The sequence below is a fragment of the Bos indicus x Bos taurus genome, chromosome 3, assembly GCF_003369695.1.
Source record: "Bos indicus x Bos taurus breed Angus x Brahman F1 hybrid chromosome 3, Bos_hybrid_MaternalHap_v2.0, whole genome shotgun sequence".
NCBI classification, from domain to species: Eukaryota; Metazoa; Chordata; class Mammalia; order Artiodactyla; family Bovidae; genus Bos; species Bos indicus x Bos taurus.
The window spans coordinates 38,652-60,664 of record NC_040078.1 but is presented as its reverse complement, the minus strand read 5'-3'; the positions used below and the strand labels follow the sequence as shown (position 1 = coordinate 60,664).

The 22,013-nt window shown below is 38.0% G+C and overlaps 1 long non-coding RNA gene and 1 pseudogene across 1 annotated transcript; one reads left to right on the top strand and one right to left on the bottom strand.

Annotated features, from left to right (window-relative positions):
* Nucleotides 1-5,822: 5,822 nt before the first annotated feature.
* On the bottom strand, nt 5,823-12,188 carry LOC113882958. Its single transcript, XR_003508504.1, has 2 exons — nt 11,659-12,188; nt 5,823-6,872 (listed from the first exon to the last, which is right to left on the bottom strand). It is a non-coding gene; the product is annotated as an uncharacterized LOC113882958 (long non-coding RNA).
* A 5,484-nt stretch (nt 12,189-17,672) lies between these two features.
* On the top strand, nt 17,673-19,503 carry LOC113890383 (annotated as a pseudogene).
* Nucleotides 19,504-22,013: the final 2,510 nt, after the last annotated feature.

The window sequence follows — 22,013 nt, the reverse complement described above, 5'->3', positions numbered from 1 at the left end:
CAAAAACCAATACAATATTGTAAACTAATTTGCCTCCAATTAAAATAAATAAAAAAAACATTTACTAAATCAATAATTAATATTAAAGTTTTATTCATGTAAATGTATTTTTGGTAAATTTTATATTATTCTGCTCATATTCACCCAAACATATGTTTTCTTTTTTTCTAAAACATAAGTTATTTGTGTATAACCTATACTAAACTCAAATGGAAAACCAGAGAAACATATCAGAATTCATTCTTCTAGGACTTTCATATAACCAGAACATACAAATATTTTGCTTTGTGTTTTTCTTATTCTGTTATTTTGTCCTGTTGGTGGGAAACCTTCTGGTCCTCTTCTCCATTCAATGCAGTCCTCTTTTTAACTAACCAATGTACTATTTCCTCAGCCACTTATCCCTCATAGACCTCTGCTATACCTCCAACATTACACCCAAATTAATTGGAGATCTGCTAGTAGAGAGAAAGACTATTTCCTATGGTGATTGCATGGTACAGGTCCTTATCATGCACTTTTTTGGAGGTACTGAGATCTTTATTCTTACTGCCATGGCTTTTGATCACTATGTTTCCATCTGCAAGCCTCTCCGTTATGTGATTGTCATGAACAGAACAAGATGCAATCTTCTTCTGTTAGCTGCTTGGGCTGGTGGAGCTGTCCATTCCTTTCATTTTTTTTTTTTTTAAATGGCAATTGACTTTCCTTTCTGTGGTCCTAATGAAATCGATCACTATTTCTGTGATACTTTTCCATTGCTAAAAATTGCATGTACTGACACCTATATCCCTGGTGTGCTTGTGACTGACTTTTCAGGAATGGTTGCCTTAGTTACATTTGCTCTCTTGTTTGTTTCTTATGACATTATATTTTTCACTTTAAATACTCGTTCAACCGAGGGAAGACACAAAGCCCTCTCTACCTGTGGGTCTCATATCACTGTGGTCATCTAATTTTTTGTACCTGTTATCTTTATCTATCTTAGACCTCCCACTACTTTCCCTGAGGATAAGATATTTGCTTATTTGGCTTCGCTTGTGGCTCAAACAGACTTCCCTGGTGGCTCAGATGGTAAAGTGTCTGCCTGCAATGCAGGAAACCTGGGTTTGATTCCTGGGTTGGAAGATCCCTTGGAGAAGGAAATGGCAATCCACTCCAGCACTCTTGCCTGGAAAATCCCATGGACGGAGGAGCCTGATAGGCTACAGTCCATGGTGTTGCAAAGAGTCGGACACGACTGAGTGATTTCACTTCACTTTGTGGCTCAGACGGTAAAGCGTCTGCCTACAATGCAGGAGACCCGGGTTTGATTCCTGGGTCGGAAAGTCCCCCTGGAGAAGGAAATGGCAACCCACTCCAGTATTCTTGCCTGGAAAATCCCATGGATGGAGGAGTCCACGAGGTCGCAAAGAGTTGGACACGACTGAGCGACTTCACTTCACTTCACTTCACTTCACTTCACACCATCATTGGCTCCATGTTCAATCCCTTAATCTATACTCTAAGAAATGCAGAGATTAAAAATACTTTGAAAAAATTTAGTATCAAACTTTGTTTTCAAAGGAAGCACACCTTTAAGGAACAAGTTGTGCAGCAAAGAGATATTTAGAGTAGTAACTATTTTAATGTGGTTCCTGTGAGTCAACTCTCTTGGTGCCCTATAGAAAACAATAATGATAAAAAGATAGAATCAATAATTCAGATCACTGTAAACAAATTTACTTGCTTTCCACATAATGACCTGAATTTAATACCATTTCCAATATTAATTAAGGAGTTGTTTAATAAAATTATTTTCCTAAATTTATAAGTGGCTAGTCATTGTATCCAGAATCAAAGTCCACTCCTGTTAAAATGAAAGTACAAGTCGCTAAGTTGTGTCCAACTCTTTGGGACCCCATGGACTATACAGTCCATGGAATTTTACAGGCCAGAATGCTGGAGTGGGTAGCCTCTCACGTCTCCAGGGGATCTTCCCAACCCAGGGATTGAACCCAGGTCTCCTGCACTGCAGGTGGGATTCTTTACCAGCTGAGCCACAAGGGAAGCCCAAGAATACTGGAATGCATAGCCTATCCCTTCTCCAGGAGATCTTGCCAACCCAGGAATCAAACTGGGGTCTCCTGCTTTGCAGGCAGATTCTTTACCAACTGAGCTGTTAAAATGAAGGGGGGTGGGCGGAATAACAAGACAAAACAAAACAGAAACTGGTAAAAAAGACAAAACGTGGCCTATAAACAGATTCACACACACACATGAAAAAAGCAGTTTTGCTGCACATAGATGTTTATAGCAGCTTTACTCATGATTACCAAATCTTGAAAGCAACTGAGATGTCCCTCGATAGGACATAAATAGATAAATAAATCGTAGTACATCCAGACAACAGAATATAATTCAGAGTTAAAAATAAATGAGCTATTAAACGGTGAAAAAATATTCAGGAAACTTGAATGCATATTACCAAATGAAAGAAACTGGACTGAAAGAGCTACCTCTATATAATTTCAACTACATGACATTCTGAAAAAGGCAAAACTATGGAGACAGAAAAAGTATAAATGAATGTAAAGGATTAGGGAAGTGAGAAGGATGAATAGGTGGAGCACCAAGGATATTTAAGGCAATGAAATTCTTCAGCTTGTTTCTATAATTTTGAATCTTATCAATGTATATGTCAAAATCCTCAAAATATACAGTACTTAGAGTGAACCCTAGTGTAAACTATAAAATTGGGGTGATAGCAATGCATCATTTTACATTTCCATTTCTTTGATTTTAACAAGTGTATCCCTCTGAGGGGGAGAGTGTTCCATTGTGGGGCAGGAGGTATATGGGATCTCTGTACTTTAATCTCAATTTAGTCATGAACCTAAAACCTCTCTAAAAATAAAGTTTTACTGATTAGCAAATACATTGTGGTACAATGCTTAAAGGAAATCTTATAACTAAGTTACCATAACTAAGCCTGCAATCAGGCTTCTTTGCTAACTAAGACTTCCTGGGGTTCTGGACGGTCAACATCTGCCTGAGAAAGCGCGCTGAAATCAAAAGCTTTACAGACAAGCAAAAGTTTGTATTTGAATTCTCAAAAGAGAATTCAGCACCACCAAACCAGCTCTCCAACAGATGCTAAAGGATCTTCTCTGGAAAGGAAACACAACAAGGGTGTATAAACTTGAACCCAAAACAATAAAGTAAATGGCAACGGGATCATACTTATCAATAATTACCTTAAATGTGAATGGGTTGAATGCCCCAACCAAAAGACAAAGACTGGCTGAATGGATACAAAAACAAGACCCCTATATATTTTGTCTACAAGAGACCCACCTCAAAACAGGGGACACATACAGACTGAAAGTGAAGGGCTGGAAAAAGATATTCCACTCAAATAGAGCCAAAAGAAAGCAGGAGTAGCAATACTCATATCAGATAAAATAGACTTTAAAACAAAGCCTGTGAAAAGAGACAGAGAAGGACATGACATAATGATCAGAGGATCAATCCAAGAAGAAGGTATAACAATTATAAATATATATGCACCCAACATAGGAGCACCAAAATATGTAAGACAAATGCTAACAAGTATGAAAGGAGAAATTAACAGTAACACAATAGAAGTGGGAGACTTTAGTACCCCACTCACACCTATGGATAGATCAACTAAACAGAAAATTAACAAGGAAGCACAAACTTTAAATGATACAATAGACCAGTTAGAACTAATTGATATCTATAGGACAGTTCACCCCAAAACAATGAATTTCACCTTTTTTCTCAAGTGCACATGCAACCTTCTCCAAGATAGATCACATCCTGGGCCATAAATCTAGCCTTGGTAAATTCAAATAAAATTGAAATTACTCCAAGCATCTTTTCTGACCACAATACAGTAAGATTAGATGTAAATTACAGGAGACAAACTATTAAAAATTCCAACATATGGAAACTGAACAACACGCTGCTGAATAACCAACAAATCACAGAAGAAATCAAAAAAGAAATCAAAATATGCATGGAAATGAATGAAAATGAAAACACAACAACCCAAAACCTATGGGACACTGTAAAAGCAGTGCTAAGGGGAAGGTTCATAGCAATACAGGCACACCTCAAGAAACAAGAAAAAAGTCAAATAAATAACCTAACTCTACACCTAAAGCAACTAGAAAAGGAAGAAATGAAGAACCCCAGGGTTAGTAGAAGGAAAGAAATCTTAAAAATCAAGGCAGAAATAAATGCAAAAGAAACAAAAAAAGACCATAGCAAAAATCAACAAAGACAAAAGATAGTTCTTTGAAAGGATAAATAAAATTAACAAACCATTAGCCAGACTCATCAAGAAACAAAGGGAGAAAAATCAAATCAATAAAATTAGAAATGAAAATGGAGAGATCACAACAGACAACACAGAAATACAAAGGATCATAAGAGACTACCATCAACAATTATATGTCAATAAAATGGACAACGTGGAAGAAATGGACAAATTCTTAGAAAAATACAAGTTTTCAAAACTGAACCAGGAAGAAATAGAAAATCTTAACAGACCCATCACAAACACAGAAATTGAAACTGTAACCAGAAATCTTCCAGCAAACATAAGCTCAGGTCCAGACGGCTTCACAGCTGAATTCTACCAAAAATTTAGAGAAGAGCTAACACCTATCCTGCTCAAACTCTTCCAGAAAATTGCAGAGGAAGGTAAACTTCCAAACTCATTCTACGAGGCCACTATCACCCTCATACCAAAACCTGACAAAGATGCCACACACACACAAAAAAGAAAACTATAGGCAATATCATTGATGAACATAGATGAAAAAATCCTTAACAAAATTCTAGCAATCAGAATCCAACAACACATTAAAAAGATCATACACCATGACCAAGTGGGCTTTATACCAGGGATGCATGGATTTTTCAATATCAACAAATCAATCAATGTAATACACCACATTAACAAAATTGAAAAATAAAAGCCATATGATTATCTCAATAGATGCAGAGAAAGCCTTTGACAAAATTCAACATCCATTTATGATAAAAAAAAAAAAAAACCCTCTCCAGAAAGCAGGAATAGAAGGAACATACTTTGATATAATAAAAGCTATATATGACAAACATTATCCTCAATGGTGAGAAATTGAAAGCATTTCCCCTAAAGCCAGGAACAAGACAAGGATGCCCACTTTCACCACTACTATTCAACATAGTTTTGGAAATTTTGGCCACAGCAATCAGAGCAGAAAAAGAAATAAAAGGATTCCAAATTGGAAAAGAAGAAATAAAACCCTCACTGTTTGCAGATGACATGATCCTCTACATAGAAAACCCTAAAGACTTCACCAGAAAATTACTAAAACTAATCAATGAATATAATAAAGTTGCAGGATATAAAATCAGCACACAAAAATCCCTTGTATTCCTATACACTAATAATGAGAAAATAGAAAGAGAAATTAAGGAATCAATTTCATTCACCATTGCAACAAAAAGAATAAAATACTTAGGAATATATCTACCTAAAGAAACTAAAGACCTTTATATAGAAAACTATAAAACACTGGTGAAAGAAATCAAAGAGGACACTAATAGATGGAGAAATATACCATGTTCATGGATCGGAAGAATCAATATAGTGAAAATGAGTATACTACCCAAAGCAATCTATAGAATCACTTCAATCCCTATCAAGCTACCAAGGGTATTTTTCACAGAGCTAGAAAAATTAATTTCACAATTTGTATGTGTTGGAGATATGTCTCCGGGACTTGGAAATGGCGAACCTGAAAGAACAACACTTGGACAGTCTCTGCAAGGACTGACTAGTTTATTTCTGCAGTCAAGCCTTTTTATAGGAGCAAGGAACAAAGAGCTTAGAGCATACAGCCAGCAGAACACGTACAAGGCTAGGATATAATCAGTAAAAGATACTTCAAGGAACAGCACATTCTTAACGACCCATGTATTTATCTATGATCCATTTTCTCAAGCAACGTCTTTAATGTTTAATTGTTAAATCTAGGCGCCGAGCATAGCCAAAGGCAGGAAATGTTCTTCAGCAATCGCAATGCTTGGGTACTTCTGGCCCTTCGCCATTTTCCCACGGACTTTCTCCTTCAAGGCTATTTAGCACTGTGCCTCCCAACATATCCTCCTTTTGTTTTTAGTTTAAGCATCACAGCTGTTAGTTGGATTCCGTCGTAGGAGGCATGGAGTCTTGAGTAGAGACATCTGTATAGAATTGTGTAGTGCCATACCAGATAGGGTTCCTACTGTAACAATAGATATTAGACTAAGAATGCCAGCAATAATCCATCCTATTATGCGCCTTGACTTCCTTAAGCCATATTTGAGCAAAACTGAGAGAAATACAGAGTTGGTCCATGGTTCTGTTAGGTTAACAGGAAGCCACAAATCAGATCTTTGCTTGACTATTGCAATGTTGACATAATGATATGAAATAATATGGTTTAAACATGTATACAAGGCACATGCTGTACGGTTAACAATCTTAGCAGAAAGATCTATATCAAAGTTACCTACAATAAACATGCATGGGAGGTGCACACAAGATTGGATATAACCTGTACTATTGTATAAAAAGGTATAGTTTTGAGGTTTTCAAGGCTTTCACAGTCCCATACACATTGGCAAAGCGCTCCAATGCAGCAGGAATCTTCCACACATGCCATTGCTCAGGTCCTATGGTAGGGGTTCAGACACTGACGTTTTCTCTTCGGCTTCTCTATGGTCATTGATGAGACCCTTCATGTCAGCTGCATCACCTGTTTGGGGAGTCTGGTCTTGGGGTCCTTCTTAGTAATGGACATGGGGGAGTGGAACCCAGATTTCTTCTCCATCTGCAATGACAAGACCGTAACCTCTGCCTAGGAGTCGTAAGATTCCTGGCAACCATTGATTAAACTGCTTATACCATATTGGTGTGTTGGCTTCTAACGGTTTCTTACTGTTTTCCTCTGCAAAATGTCTGTCTGCATGAGTATCAGAACTATCTTTTAGTAAATTTAAAAAATTTAAAGTATAAAGAGTTAAAGATAATAACAATTGAGGGTTCATAGGATAAGAAGTGTATCTCCTCTTCCATATTCCCCCTTTCTGTTTTAACAGATGAGTTTTAAGAGTATGATGGGTTCTTTCGATAATTGTTTGATCCTGGGGATTATAGGGTAGCCCCTGATGTGTGTTATATTCCATTCCACTAGAAATGAACGAAACGAGTGAGAGGTAAATGCAGGCCCATTATCTGTTTTTAAGACCGAAGGTATTCCCATAACAGTGAAGGTGAGTAAAAGTGCAGAAATGGTGTGTTTGCTGGATTCTGAAGAGACAGGCACTGCCCATATAAAACCTGAAAATGTATCAACTGAGACAAAAAGCAAAGAAAACTTTCCCAAGGAGCAATGAGTGAAGTCAGATTGCCAAAGGGAGTTAGGCTGTTGCCCATGAGGATTAACTCCTGAAACTGTGGTATGTAAGTGCAGAGGAGTGCAGACATCACAGGATTTAATGATATGTCTCACTTCAGTGAGGGGAATATGGTATTTAGAGTGCAATCTTTTAGCATTGGTATGAAGATTAGCATGTTCGTCCATAGCAGATGTAAAGATAGGAGCTATGAACTTATCAACAGCATCATTCCCTGCTGCCAGGGGGCCAGGTAAACCTGAATGAGCACGTATATGTGCAATGAAGAAAGGTTCTGTACGTGATGGAATTAAGGCTTGAGTCTTTGAAAAGAGAATATATAATTCTTCATCTAGGTTGTATAAAAAGGCAGTAACAAAATTGGAGAAAAGGGAAGCAAGGTATTTGGAATCAGTATAGACATTGAAGGATGATGGTTGAAGAGACAAAAGAGCATATAAAGCATACAATTCAACTCTTTGTACTGAAGAATAGGTAGTGGGTAATTTCTCTTTGATATCAGGGCCGACAATCCCAGCTATGCCTTTCTTGTTGCCATCAATGAAATAGGTAGGTGCATTTGAAATAGGCTGGGAGGCAATGATATTAGTTACTATAAATTGAGTAAATTGTAGGGTGTCCCATAATTTTCCTTTCGGCAAATGAAATGAGATAATGTTCTGAAAGTCACTTAATGCTATTTGCATGGTCATGTTATACTGTATACTGTTATACTGACAAAAAATTCCTTTTTTGTCAAAGGGACATGTATTGCATATGGATTAAATCCAGTTAAGGCTTGTACATGGCTCCTTCCTGATGCAATTAGCTGTCCTATTTTCTCAATGTATGATACAATTTTCTTTGACTGCTTAGTATGTAGATATACCCATTCTATTGGGCTGTTTTGAGCTATGATTGCAGTAGGTGAATGTTTGGTGGGGAATATATATAAATAGATCAGTTGGGTATGGTCCAGCTAAGTTGAGAAAAATTGTTGAATGTGTTTTTCAACAAATTTTAATTCTTCTTTTGCTTTTTTGTTAGCTGTCTAGGACTATTAGGGTCAGGAGGTCCCTCTAAAATTTTAAATAAATTTTGTAATGCATAGGTGGAATGCCAATAGATGACCAAAGCCAATTAATATCTCCTATCAATTTTTGAAAATCATTTAATGTGTGTAGAGAATGCATAGAGATTTGAGTTTTTTGAGCTTTTATCTTAGACTCTTCCATAACATGTCCTAGGTAATTAAAGGGTGCTTTCAATTGAATTTTTCTGGTGCAACAAGTAGGCCATGATTTTGAAGAGTGGTGGTGACTTTGTCATATAACTGTTGTAAACAAAGTTCAGATTCCATGGAAAGGAGTATGTCATCATATAATGAATTATGAAGGCAGTAGGATATTTATCTCTACTAGGTTGTAATAAAACATATATGAGATATTGGCAAATGGTAGGAGAGTTCATCATCATCCCCTGAGGTAAAACCTTCCATTGAAATCTTTTAACAGGAGCCATGTGATTTACAGAGGGAACTGAAAAAGCAAAACGTTTTCTATCTTTAGGATGCAAAGTTATAGTAAAAAAGCAGCCTTGTAAGTCAATAATAATTACAGGCCATCCTTTTGGCACCATGGAAGGGGAGGGCAATTCAGGTTGTAAGGGCCCCATAGGAATCATAGTATTATTAACATTTCTTAAATCTATCAACATTTGCCATTTTCCTGATTTCTTTTTTATTACAAAAACAGGAGAATTCCATGGGGAAAATGAAGGCTCTATATAATTTTTATGTAATTGCTCATTTACTAATTGTGTGAGAGCTGCCAACTTTTCTTTAGTCAGGGGCCATTGAGGTGTCCATACTGGGGCATCAGATTCCCAATCAGAGGCAGCGGTGTTAACTCAATGGCCACCATCAAAAAGGCTCATTTAGAGAGATCATGGCTTTCATTTGTTCAAGAAAATCCCTTCCCCACAAATTAATAGGGATACTGGTAATATATGGTTTGATGTAAACTACAATTTGATCAGGACCATAAGCTTGTAAATAGGATGCACTGATGAAAGTTCGTGTAGCATCAGCCTCTCCTACCCCTAACAGTCTGGAAGGAGCCACAGTCTTACCCCTTCAAGGGGTCATTCTTCAGTTCTAATAATGGAAATGTTGGCTCCTGTATCCAACATACCTGTGGAATTTTTTTCCCCGTATCTTTAGAGTAAGCATAGGCTTTTGATGTTCCTTTAATAAGGTAGATAGTGCGGCGGTAAGGTTGGTGCTACCAAAACCTCCCTGCCTAATTTTATCAGATGCTCTCATTGGTTTGACATATGGCAAAAGTAATAATAGTGCAAAGTGTTCCCCTTTTTGTAGATATACATTTCTTAATTCTACGACATTCACCATGACATGTATCTCTCCTTCATAATCTTCATCCACAACTCCAGTCAATACTATTAAACCTTTCATTGTACAGCTGCTACATCCCAAAATTAGTCCAACTGTTCCAGGTGGGATTGGACCATAATATCCAGTGGGGATTTTATGAGGATTGTATAATTCTATTAATTCCATATCATAAGGACTAGGTATATCAATGCAAGCACTCTTAGATGTAGCTGCTTGCAGTGTCATAATGTTGGGTCCTCCTTTTGTAGTGGGGCTAGAGGATAGCCCCTTTATTAGTTTCCCTGTTGTTTTTGTTGTGCCTCTGGTGTCAATGCATTTCCATCCTTATCAAATTTGGAACAACACTCATTCAACCAATGGAATCCCCTTTTACATTTTGGGCAAACTCCCGGGGGCCTTTTTTTTTATTAGAAGTAAGATTATTTTTAGTTGTTTGCACTGGCATGCAGCATTGTTTTTTCATATGGCCGGCCTTCCTGCAGTTAAAGCATTTAGCACTGGCAACCTTTTGCACACTGAAAGTTTCTAGTGCTGCTAATTTTGCTCTATGGGACATAGATCCGATATCTCTACAAGCTTTCAAATATTCCATAAGAGAACCGGTTTCTCGAATTGGTCTAAGCATGGATTGACATTCCTCATTAGCATTTTCAAAGGCAAGTTGTTTTAAAATAATATTTTGTAAGGTTTCATCTCTGATAGATTTTTCGATGGCATCCTTTAATTTTCCTATAAATTGGGCATATTTCTCCTCATGTCCCTGGGTAATCTTGACAAATGAACCATCAGAGTAAACATTATCAACTTTTGCCCATGCTCTGCAAGAAATTTCTCTAATGAAATGCAACATCTGAGGGGTAATATTATCTAATTGCGCAGTCATATTGGCCATGTCTCCCATTCCAGTGAGTATATCATAGGTTAAATTGGCAGGGTTACCACGAGATTGCTGGTCAATCATCATTTGTCGGGCCTCATCATTAACTCACATTTGCCACTGAAGTAATTGTTGAGGATTTAGAACCATCTTTGCTACTTGAAAAAAATCATATGGCATCCAATGATCGGCCCATCCTCTGAGGAATTCTACACAGAAAGGAGAAGTAGGTCCATACAGAGTGCGTGCTTTCTTAAAGCTGGACAACTTACCAAAATCTAGACCAGCCCAAGCATTCTGGCCTTGGGCAGGCTGATCAAACTGTATTGGGAAAGCAAAAGTGCAAGCAGGCATCTTCCGAGGAGGAGTGAAATGATTAGTACGAGCAAAGTTAGCAACTGCTGTTACAGATGAAGCAGAAGGAAAAACCTCAGGTTTGGGCTGTCCGTTGAATGAAATGACCTCTGCTCTAAGTGGCTTCAGTTTTGACACATCCTGTATACATACGTCTCCAAGCTGTTTTTCCAGGGATTGTGTCTGATTAAGCATAACATTCTTATATTTCAAAGCACCTTGCATATCTTGTTCCTTAAGCTCATATTCATGTAAAGACCGAACAGTTTCTACTTCCAAATCAACATTATGCCCTTCAATTTGTTCTATGACAGCCCGTATGAGTGACCATGTAACCCACCACTGAGGGGGAATACGGACTCCTTGCTGATATGCTCGCAAAACATTATTCTTAACCCTTTTCCATATGTCTAGATCGAGCGTCCCCTCCTCTGGGAACCACAGATTATGTTCCAGTAAAATATGATAGCAGTCATTGAACTGATCTCTTGAAACATTAATACCATTTTGTTTCAGAAAGTGATGCATTACAGAAATGAAAGGAATCTTACTGCTATGTTGTCCCAATCCTGCTTACCTCTTTCTGCAGGGCTCGCCGCTCTGTTCAGCCTTTCTTCAAGTCCCTGTTCATGGCGCCACTTGTTGGAGATATGTCTCCAGGACTTGGAAACGGCGAACCTGAAAGAACAACACTTGGACAGTCTCTGCAAGGACTGACAAGTTTATTTCTGCAGTCAAGCCTTTTTATAGGAGCAAGGAACAAAGAGCTTAGAGCATACAGCCAGCAGAAAACTACAAGACTAGGATATAATCAGTAAAAGATACTTCAAGGAACAGCACATTCTTAATGACCCATGTATTTATCTATGACCCATTTTCTCAAGCAACATCTTTAATGTTTAATTGTTAAATCTAGGTGCCGAGCATAGCCAATGGCAGGAAATGTTCTTCAGCAATCACAATGCTTGGGTACTTCTGGCCCTTCGCCATTTTCCCACGGACTTTCTCCTTCAAGGCTATTTAGCACTGTGCCTCCCAACAGTATGGAAATACAAAAAACCTCGAATAGCCAAAGCAATCTTGAGAAAGAAGAATGGAACTGGAGGAATCAACCTGCCTGAATTCAGGCTCTACTACAAAGCCACAGTCATCAAGACAGTATGGTACTGGCACAAAGACAGAAATCTAAATCAGTGGAACAAAATAGAAAGCCCAGAGATAAATCCACACACCTATGGGCACCTTATCTTTAACGAAGGAGGCAAGAATATACAATGGAGAAAAGATAATCTCTTTAACAAGTGGTGCTGGGAAAACCTGTCAACCACTTGTAAAAGAATGAAACTTGAACACTTTCTAACACCATAAACCAAATTAACTCAAAATGGATTAAAGATTTAAACATAAGACCAGAAACTATAAAACTCAGAGAGGAGAACATAGGCAAAACACTCTCCAACATAAATCACAGCAGGATCTTCTATGACCCACCTCCCAGAATATTGGAAATAAAAGCAAAAATAAACAAATGGGACCTAATTAAAATTAAAAGCTTCTGCACAACAAAGGAAACTATAAGCAAGGTGAAAGCCTTCGGGATGGGAGAAAATAATAGCAAATAAAGCAACTGACAAAAGACTAATCTCAAAAATATACAAGCAACTCCTGCAGCTCAATTCCAGAAAAATAAACGACCCAATCAAAAAATGGGCCAAAGAATTAAACAGACACTTCTCCGAAGAAGACATACAGATGGCTAACAAACACATGAAAAGATGCTCAACATCACTCATTATCAGAGGAATGCAAATCAAAACCACAATGAGGTACCATTTCACGCCAGTCAGAATGACTGCTATCCAAAAGTCTACAAGCAATAAATGCTAGAGAGGGTGTGGAGAAAAGGGAACCCTCTTACACTGTTGGTGGCAATGCAAACTAGTACAGCCACTATGGAGAACAGTGTGGAGATTCCTTAAAAAACTGGAAACAGAACTGCCTTATGACCCAGCAATCCCACTACTAGGCATACACACTGAGGAAACCAAAATTGAAAGAGACATATGTACCCCAATGTTCATCGCAGCACTGTTTATAATAGCCAGGACATGGAAGCAACTTAGATGTCCATCAGCAGAAGAATAGATAAGAAAGCTGTGGTATATATACACAATGGAGTATTACTCAGCCATTAAAAAGAAATACATTTGAATCAGTTCTAATGAGGTGGATGAAACTGGAGCCTATTATACAGAGTGAAGTAAGCCAGAAAGAAAAACACCAATACAGTATACTAACGCATATATATGGAATTTAGAAAGATGGTAACAATAACCCTGTATTCAAGACAGCAAAAGAGACACAGATGTATAGAACAGTCTTTTGGACTCTGTGGGAGAGGGAGAGGGTGGGATTATTTGGAGAATGGCATTGAAACATGTATAATATCATATATGAAATGAATCACCAGTCCAGATTTGATGCAGGATACAGGATGCTTGGGGCTGGTGCACTGGGATGACCCAGAGGGATGGTATGGGGAGGGAGGTGGGAGGGGGGTTCAGGATGGGGAACACGTGTATACCCGTGGCAGATTCATGTTGATGCATGGCAAAATCAATACAATATTGTAAAGTAATTAACCTCCAATTAAAATAAATAAATTTATATTTAAAAAATAAATAAAAATAAAATAACAGGAAAGATGAAAAAAAAAAAAAAAGAAGAATAGTTTTCTGAACAAATACTTGATCAATTGGATCAGCTCAGTTCAGTCACTCAGTCATGTCCAACTTTTTGCAACCCCAAGAACCACAGCACGCCAGGCCTCCCTGTCCATCACCAACTCCGGGAGTCCACCCAGACCCATGTCCATTGTGTCATTGATGCCATCTAACCATCTCATCCTCTGTCATCCCCTTCTTCTCCTGCTCTCAATCTTTCCCAGAATCAGGGTCTTTTCAAATGAGTCAGCTCTCAGCATCACATGGCCAAAATATTGGGGTTTCAGCTTTAACATCAGTCCTTCCAATGAACACCCAAAACTGATCTGCTTTAGGATGGACTGGTTGGATCTCCTTGTAGTCCAAAGGACTCTCAAGAGTTTTCTCCAACACTACAGTTCAAAAGCATCAATTCTTCGGTGCTCAGCTTTCTTTATAGTCTAACTCTCAGATCCATACATGACTACTGGAAAACCTATAGCCTTGACTAGACGGACCTTTGTTGGCAAAGTAATGTCTCTGCTTTTTAATAAGCTGTCTAGGTTGGTCATAACCTTCCTTTCAAGGAGTGTCTTCTAATTTCATGGCTGCAGTCACCATCTGCAGAGATTTTGGAGCCCAGAAAAATAAAGTCTGACACTGTTTCCACTGTTTCCCCATCTATTTGCCATGAAGTGATGGGATCAGATGCCATGATCTTAGTTTTCTGAATGTTGAGCTTTAAGCCAACTTTTCCTCTCTCCTCTTTCACTTTCATCAAGAGGCTCTTTAGTTCTTCTTCACTTTCTGCCATAAGGCTGGTGTCCTCTGCATATCTGAGGTTATTGATATTTCTCCGAGCAGTCTTGATTCCAGCTTGTGCTTCCTCCAGCCCACCGTTTCTCATGATGTACTCTGTACATAAGTTAAATAAGCAGGGTGACAATATACAGCCTTGACGTACTCCTTTTCCTATTTGGAACCAGTCTGTTGTTCCATGTCCAGTTCTAACTGTTGCTTCCTGACCTGCATACAGGTTTCTCAAGAGGCAGGTCAGGTGGTCTGGTATTCCCATCTCTTTCAGAATTTTCCACAGTTTATTGTGATCCACACAGTCAAAGGCGTTTGCGTAGTCAATAAAGCAGAAATAGATGTTATTCTGGAACTCTCTTGCTTTTTTGATGATCCAGCGGATGTTGGCAATTTGATCTCTGGTTCCTCTGCCTTTTCTAAAACACATGTATACCTGTGGCAGATTCATTTTGATATTTGGCAAAACTAATACAATTATGTAAAGTTTAAAAATAAATAAATAAAACCATCTTGAACATCTGGAAGTTCACGGCTCACATATTGCTGAAGCCTGGCTTGGAGAATTTTGAGCATTTCTTTACTAGTGTGTGAAATGAGTGCAATTGTGTGGTAGTTGGAGCATTCTTTGGCATTGCCTTTCTTTGGGATTGGAATGAAAACTGACCTTTTCCAGTTTTCAATTGTTGGATATCTATATGCAAAAATATGTGCTTGAATCACTACCACACACTATACACAAAAATTAATACAAAAGTATTAGAGGTATAGAAGTTACATCTACATATATAAACATTCAAAAAATTTTGGCCTTGAGATAGACCATTATTCATGAGATATGATGAAAAGCATAAGGCATAAAACTACTTAAATTAAAACCTGTCAAGTTGTCCAGCACACTCAATGTATCATCCCCATTTTTAAAAGGAAATAAGTAAAAGGAAATTCACAAAAGAAGCCAAAGAAAATCTACAAATTAGGATTATATATATATATATATATATATATATATATATATATATAACATACACAAATTTAACCATAATTTTTTGTAAATAAATATATTTAGAACCAGACATCCTGGAATGTGAAGTCAAGTGGGCCTTAGAAAGCATCACTACGAACAAAGCTAGTGGAGGTAATGGAATTCCAGTTGAGCTATTCCAAATCCTGAAAGATGATGCTGTGAAAGTGCTGCACTCAATATGCCAGAAAATTTGGAAAACTCAGCAGTGGCCACAGGACTGGAAAAGGTCAGTTTTCATTCCAATCCCAAAGAAAGGCAATGCCAAAGAATGCTCAAACTACTGCACAATTGCACTCATCTCACACACTAGTAAAGTAATGCTCAAAATTCTCCAAGCCAGGCTTCAGCAATATGTGAACTGTGAACTTCCTGATGTTCAAGCTGGTTTTAGAAAAGGCAGAGGAATCAGAGATCAAATTGCCAACATCCACTGGATCATGGAAAAAGCAAGAGAGTTCCAGAAAAACATCTATTTCTGCTTTATTGACTATGCCAAATCCTTTGACTGTGTGCATCACAATAAACTGTGGAAAATTCTGAAAGAGATGGGAATACCAGAACACCTGACCTGCCTCTTGAGAAATTTGTATGCAGATCAGGAAGCAACAGTTAGAACTGGACATGGAACAACAGACTGGTTCCAAATAGGAAAAGGAGTATGTCAAGGCTGTATATTGTCACCCTGTTTATTTAACTTATATGCAGAGTACACCATGAGAAACGCTGGACTGGGAGAAACACAAGTTGGAATCAAGATTGCTGGGAGAAATATCAATAACCTCAGATATGCAGATGACACCACCCTTATGGCAGAAAGTGAAGAGGAACTCAAAAGCCTCTTGATGAAAGTGAAAGTGGAGAGTGAAAAAGTTGGCTTAAAGCTCAACATTCAGAAAACAAAGATCATGGCATCCCGTCCCATCACTTCATGGCAAATAGATGGGGAAACAGTGGAAACAGTGGCTGACTTTATTTTTCTGGGCTCCAAAATCACTACAGATGGTGTCTGCAGCCATGAAATTTAAAGATGCTTACTCCTTGGAAGGAAAGTTATGACCAACCTAGATAGCATATTCAAAAGCAGAGACATTACTTTGCCAACAAAGGTTCGTCCAGTCAAGGCTATGGTTTTTCCTGTGGTCATGTATGGATGTGAGAGTTGGATTGTGAAGAAGACTGAGTGCTGAAGAATTGATGCTTTTGAACTGTGGTGTTGGAGAAGACTCTTGAGAGTCCCTTGGACTGCAAGGAGATCCAACCAGTCCATTCTGAAGGAGATCAGCCCTGGGATTTCTTTGGAAGGAATGATGCTAAAGCTGAAACTCCAGTATTTTGGCCACCTCATGTGAAGAGTTGACTCATTGGAAAAGACTCTGATGCTGGAATGGATTGGGAGCAGGAGGAGAAAGGGACGACAGAGGATGAGATGGCTGGATGGCATCACGGACTTGATGGACGTGAGTCTGAGTGAACTCCAGGAGTTGGTGATGGACAGGGAGGCCTGTCGTGCTGTGATTCATGGGGTCGCAAAGAGTCGGACATGACTGAGTGACTGATCTGATCTGATACCAAGAATAGTAATATCATATTGTTCATTTTAAATTCCAAGATATGCTCATTGTGCGAGTTTAATACACAATCTTCAGCAAATTATGATTCCTTTTTAAGTTTTATTTTTCATTGGAAGATAGTTGCTTTACAATATTGTGTTGGTTTCTGGCATATGATTCTTAAATAACTCAAGAAGTATAACCACTTTTATGCTCAACTGGATATTTATCTTATAAATACAAGGTTGTATATTCCAGTTTTGTCTCTTTAATTTGGGTGTTGTTTTCATATCATATTAACCTGTAGTGATCTCTAATCTCATGATTGACTGCTGAGATAAAGCAATGAAGTTTCACACAATTCACATACCTCACAGATGACATCCAAATTATGGATCAAACTGTCAAAATACTATCCTAGACACTTCAATTTTTGTCAACAACATACAATGAGACATCTCTAAGCTATGAGGATAAAGGATATAAAAAATATAATGCAGTGTAATAAATCTTTTCTTTTTTCCAAATGTCAAGAAAAGTTAAACCTTTGATCTCACTCTTTTTTTTTTTTATGATTTCTGGAGCCTTTTAGAATAAAGATGAATGGATGGAGAAAATTGCTTTTCCTTGAATGAATTTATTCTCTTGGGAAATAGTAATGACCCTAGAATCAAAGTGACACCACTTTTCTGGTTGTTTATCTCATTATTCTTGTTGCAAATCTTGGGGTGATCATTTTAATAAAAATGGACTCCCATCTTCACATTCCAATGTACTTTTTCCTCGGTCACCTCTCCTTCAGTGACCTCTGCTATTCCACAGCATTTGTACCCAAGATGTTGATAAACCTCTTTGCCAAGAACAAATCAATCCCCTTTTATGGCTGTGCTCTGCAGTCATTGATCTCCTGTACCATTGTAGATTCTGAGTGTCTCCTGCTGGCAGTGATGGCCTATGACCGGTACAAGGCCGTCAGCAGCCCCTTGCTCTATGCGGTCAGCATGTCCAGCAGGGTGTGCTCCCTGCTCGTGGTTGCGATTTACATGATCAGCATTGTGGATGCTTTAATTAATGCAATATTAACTTTTTTTCTTTAATTTTTTAACTTTACAATATTGTGTTGGTTTTGCCATATATCAAAATGAATCCACCACAGGTATACATATTAATATTCCATGTCCATTTCTGTGAGTCAAATGAGATTAATCATTTCTTCTGTGATGTTCCTCCTCTACCTTCTCTATCTTGCTCACATGCACAGGTCAATGAGGTAGTGATATTTATCATTTTTGGCTTCATTGAACTGATTACGCTGTCAGGTCTTTTTCTGTCTTACTGTTACATCATCCTAGCAGTGATAAAGATCCACTCTGCTGAAGGGAGGTTCAAGGCTTTCTCGACCTGCACCTCCCACCTAACTGCTGTGGCAATTTCCCAGGGAACTCTACTCTTCGTGTGTTTCCAGGCAAGTTCATCCTACTCTCTTGATGAAGACAATATGACCTCCTTGTTTTATACCCTTGTGATTGCCATATTAAACCCCCTGATTTATAGCTTAAGAAACAGGGATGTGAAAGAGGCTCTGAAGAAACTTAAAAATAGAAAGTGGTTCCATTGTAAAGCTGTAGGTATATGTTTTTCTCCCACTCTTACACTATGGTTTAAATCAAAATTGTTCTGATTCATTTGGTTTAATCGACAAGTATTTTTTAATTATGTTCAAGTCATTCCAAAATGTGTTGTTTCCTATATACTCTATGCTTCCATTTTATGTCTTGAACTTATATTTAAGACTCCCTATTTGTGGAAAAGTTCTGAACTGTTAGTTTGCCAAGTTTTTGTTTCCTCTAGCAGTAAATCTAGCAGTTTTTACAAAAATTAATCTTTTCTAATGGAAGTGATAGGTGTTAGATAATTATTGATGTTATTTATAATTAACTATATTTGCACCATAGTGTAAAAAGACTGGACAACATAAACCCAAAGCATATTGTTCAAATGTAGTGCAAAAAGTTAAAAATTGCTTCCTGAAAATGAACACAACTAGTTTGGTATCTAAGACATAAGTAGGAAGTATAACTGAGAGATGCAAGTCAGCAGAGAAAGCATTTTGTGCAGATGGTTGGACAGTTAGAGTGACTGTAAGGTGGACAAGACCGTGTCATTTAAGGAAACTCAGTGCGTCTGGGTTGGAGTGCTGCAGTTTACAACCCAGTTACCTCCTCCAGGGATTTTCCGTCTCTCCTGCAAGCTCTGAGCTTGATTCGCACACCAGCCTGTGCTTCGGATCATTGTTGTATCTGTTTTCTAAATCATTTCCTTCAATGTGGGATTATGAACATCCTGATTTTAAGGACTGTTATCCAGGAGATATATAGCAAGTGGGTAAATGAACAAATGAGAGAGAGAGAGAAAAGGAGAAAGAAGTTAATTTTATTGAAAATTTATTCATAATAAAGCAAAAAAAAATTACTGATAGCTTTAAATTCATGTGCCTTAAACACATGTTTTGTACTTTATATCTGCTTCCCAGATGGCACAGTTGTGAAGAATATACCTGCCAATGCAGGAGATGCAGGAAGTGCAGGTTTGATCCCTGAGTCAGGAGGATCCCCTGGAGAAGGGAAAGGGAATCCAATCCAGTATTCCTACTTGGATAATTCCATGGACAGAGGAACTGGCAGGCTACAGCCTAGGGGGTCACAAAGAGTCAGACACAACTGAGCACAAACTCACACACAAATACACACACCTTATATCTAAGTACATAAACTGGTTGTCAATACTAAAAGTCATGGAAAGTTGCTGTATGTAAAGACATACAGATGATTTTTTTTAAAAATAATTAAGCCAAAGAACTCTTCTCTGGTTAGAAGATATTTGAAAACTTTCACATAGCTCTATTATAGTTTGCTGGTGATTGAATTGCTGAAAGTGGCTTATTTAGTAAAAAGAGACATTAGCATTCATTTGAAGGACCCTGTAAAAATCAAGTGCATTCTTGAGTGTTTGCTACAATAAAATAAGCCAAAAATAATTTGGTAACTAAGTCTATCCATGTGCCTTCATAAGATGCCTTTGAGTGAAAACATTTTATTTACTATTTTTTTTCAGTTTTATTTATTTTACTTTACAATATTGTATTGGTTTTGCTAAAGCCCAAGTAGGAGAATGAGACTCCAGAGTAATAGCTTTCTAGGATTCTGAGACAGGTAGGGGGATGTGTTGAGGTATAGAAAAATGAGGGAGTGTTTCTTTTATTTATAATATTTTCTCAGTTCTTTTGAATGTTATTACCTTTTGAAATGTTTATCTGCTGCTGCTGCTAAGTCACTTCAGTCATGTCCGACTCTGTGTGACCCTAGACAGCAGCCCACCAGACTCCCCCATCCCTGAGATTCTCCAGGCAAGAATACTGGAGTGGGTTGCCATTTCCTTCTCCAACGCATGAAAGTGAAAAGTGAAAGTGAAGTCGCTCAGTCGTGTCCGACTCTTAGTGACCCCATGGACTGCAGCCCACCAGGTCCCTCCGTCCATGGGATTTTCCAGACAAGAGTACTGGAGTGGGTTCCTTTGCCATCTCCAAATACTTAAGCCTAGAAAGAATAAAAGTCAGACCACATTCCAATTTTCTTATATCAACAGTGCATACACATGCAACTCCACTCTTTGAATATTCTGAAAGAACAGAGGAGAATATTTGTGACATTGTATACAACATAATTTATTGTGTAGAATGTAAGACTGGGGCAGGGAATTCAAGAAACATCAACTCTAAACCAGAGAGGCAGATTTCAGAAATACTGAAGAATAGGGATCAAAAAAAAAAAAAAAAAAAAAAACCAATAAACCAATATTACAGTTTCTGGGGGATTGGGATGGAGACATCATTAATATATGAATATTTCTGCATATGTGGGACTGAGGACATAGGAGCATTTTTACCAAACATCTTACATATCTGATCTATTGGTGAGTAGATTATGTAGATTCTAGTTAATTACAGCCGAACGACTCATGCAGGAAATCTACTGCCTCTCCTGCCTCAGTGTCACCTGTCTTACCAGGAGCTCTATGTTAAGTCCCAAACATTCTTCATAATGTCCCCTGAGCAACAGCTCAGTGTTAGGGGAGTGCTGTCCAGCATATAACTTATGGAGACACATCAACCTTCTTCAGTTCCCTCCCTGCTCTGGTTAACTGATACCTGTTAGTGGATATGGGACTTCCCCGGAGGTTCAGTGGTAAAGGATCTGCCTGCCAATGCAGGAGACTGAGGTTCAATGCCTGGATAGGGAATATCCCCTGAGAAGGAAATGGCAACCAACTCCAGTATTCTTACCTGGAAAATCCCATGGACAGGGAAGCCTGGTCCATGGGATCACAAAAGAGTCAGACATGACTTAGCAACTAAACAACAACAGCAGTAAGAGTGAACACTGGATACAGAAAAAAAAAAAAAAAAAGACCTATGGGGACACAAGAGCATGTTATAGCCAGGAAAATGGAAAGCTCTGCCTGTTCCATAATTGTGCATGATGAGAAATAACAAAAGGGACACATCCATTATTTACACCACTCATTAACTATTCTTCTCTATTTCAGGATAAAGCAATATTTCTGCAATACTGAAAAGAGCAACAATCTTGTCAGAATATGTGGGTTATCTGGACCAATTAATTTAAGAATTATTGCCTCAAATCTGAGGACATCAATTTCTTAATATAAGTAAAAGTAGCAAAAATAGGCATACACACTAATAAGGCTGACATGGAAATAATTTAGATGAAAGAATGCCACAAATAGTACAGTGCTATGCAAATGTAAGTGATATCATCATTAT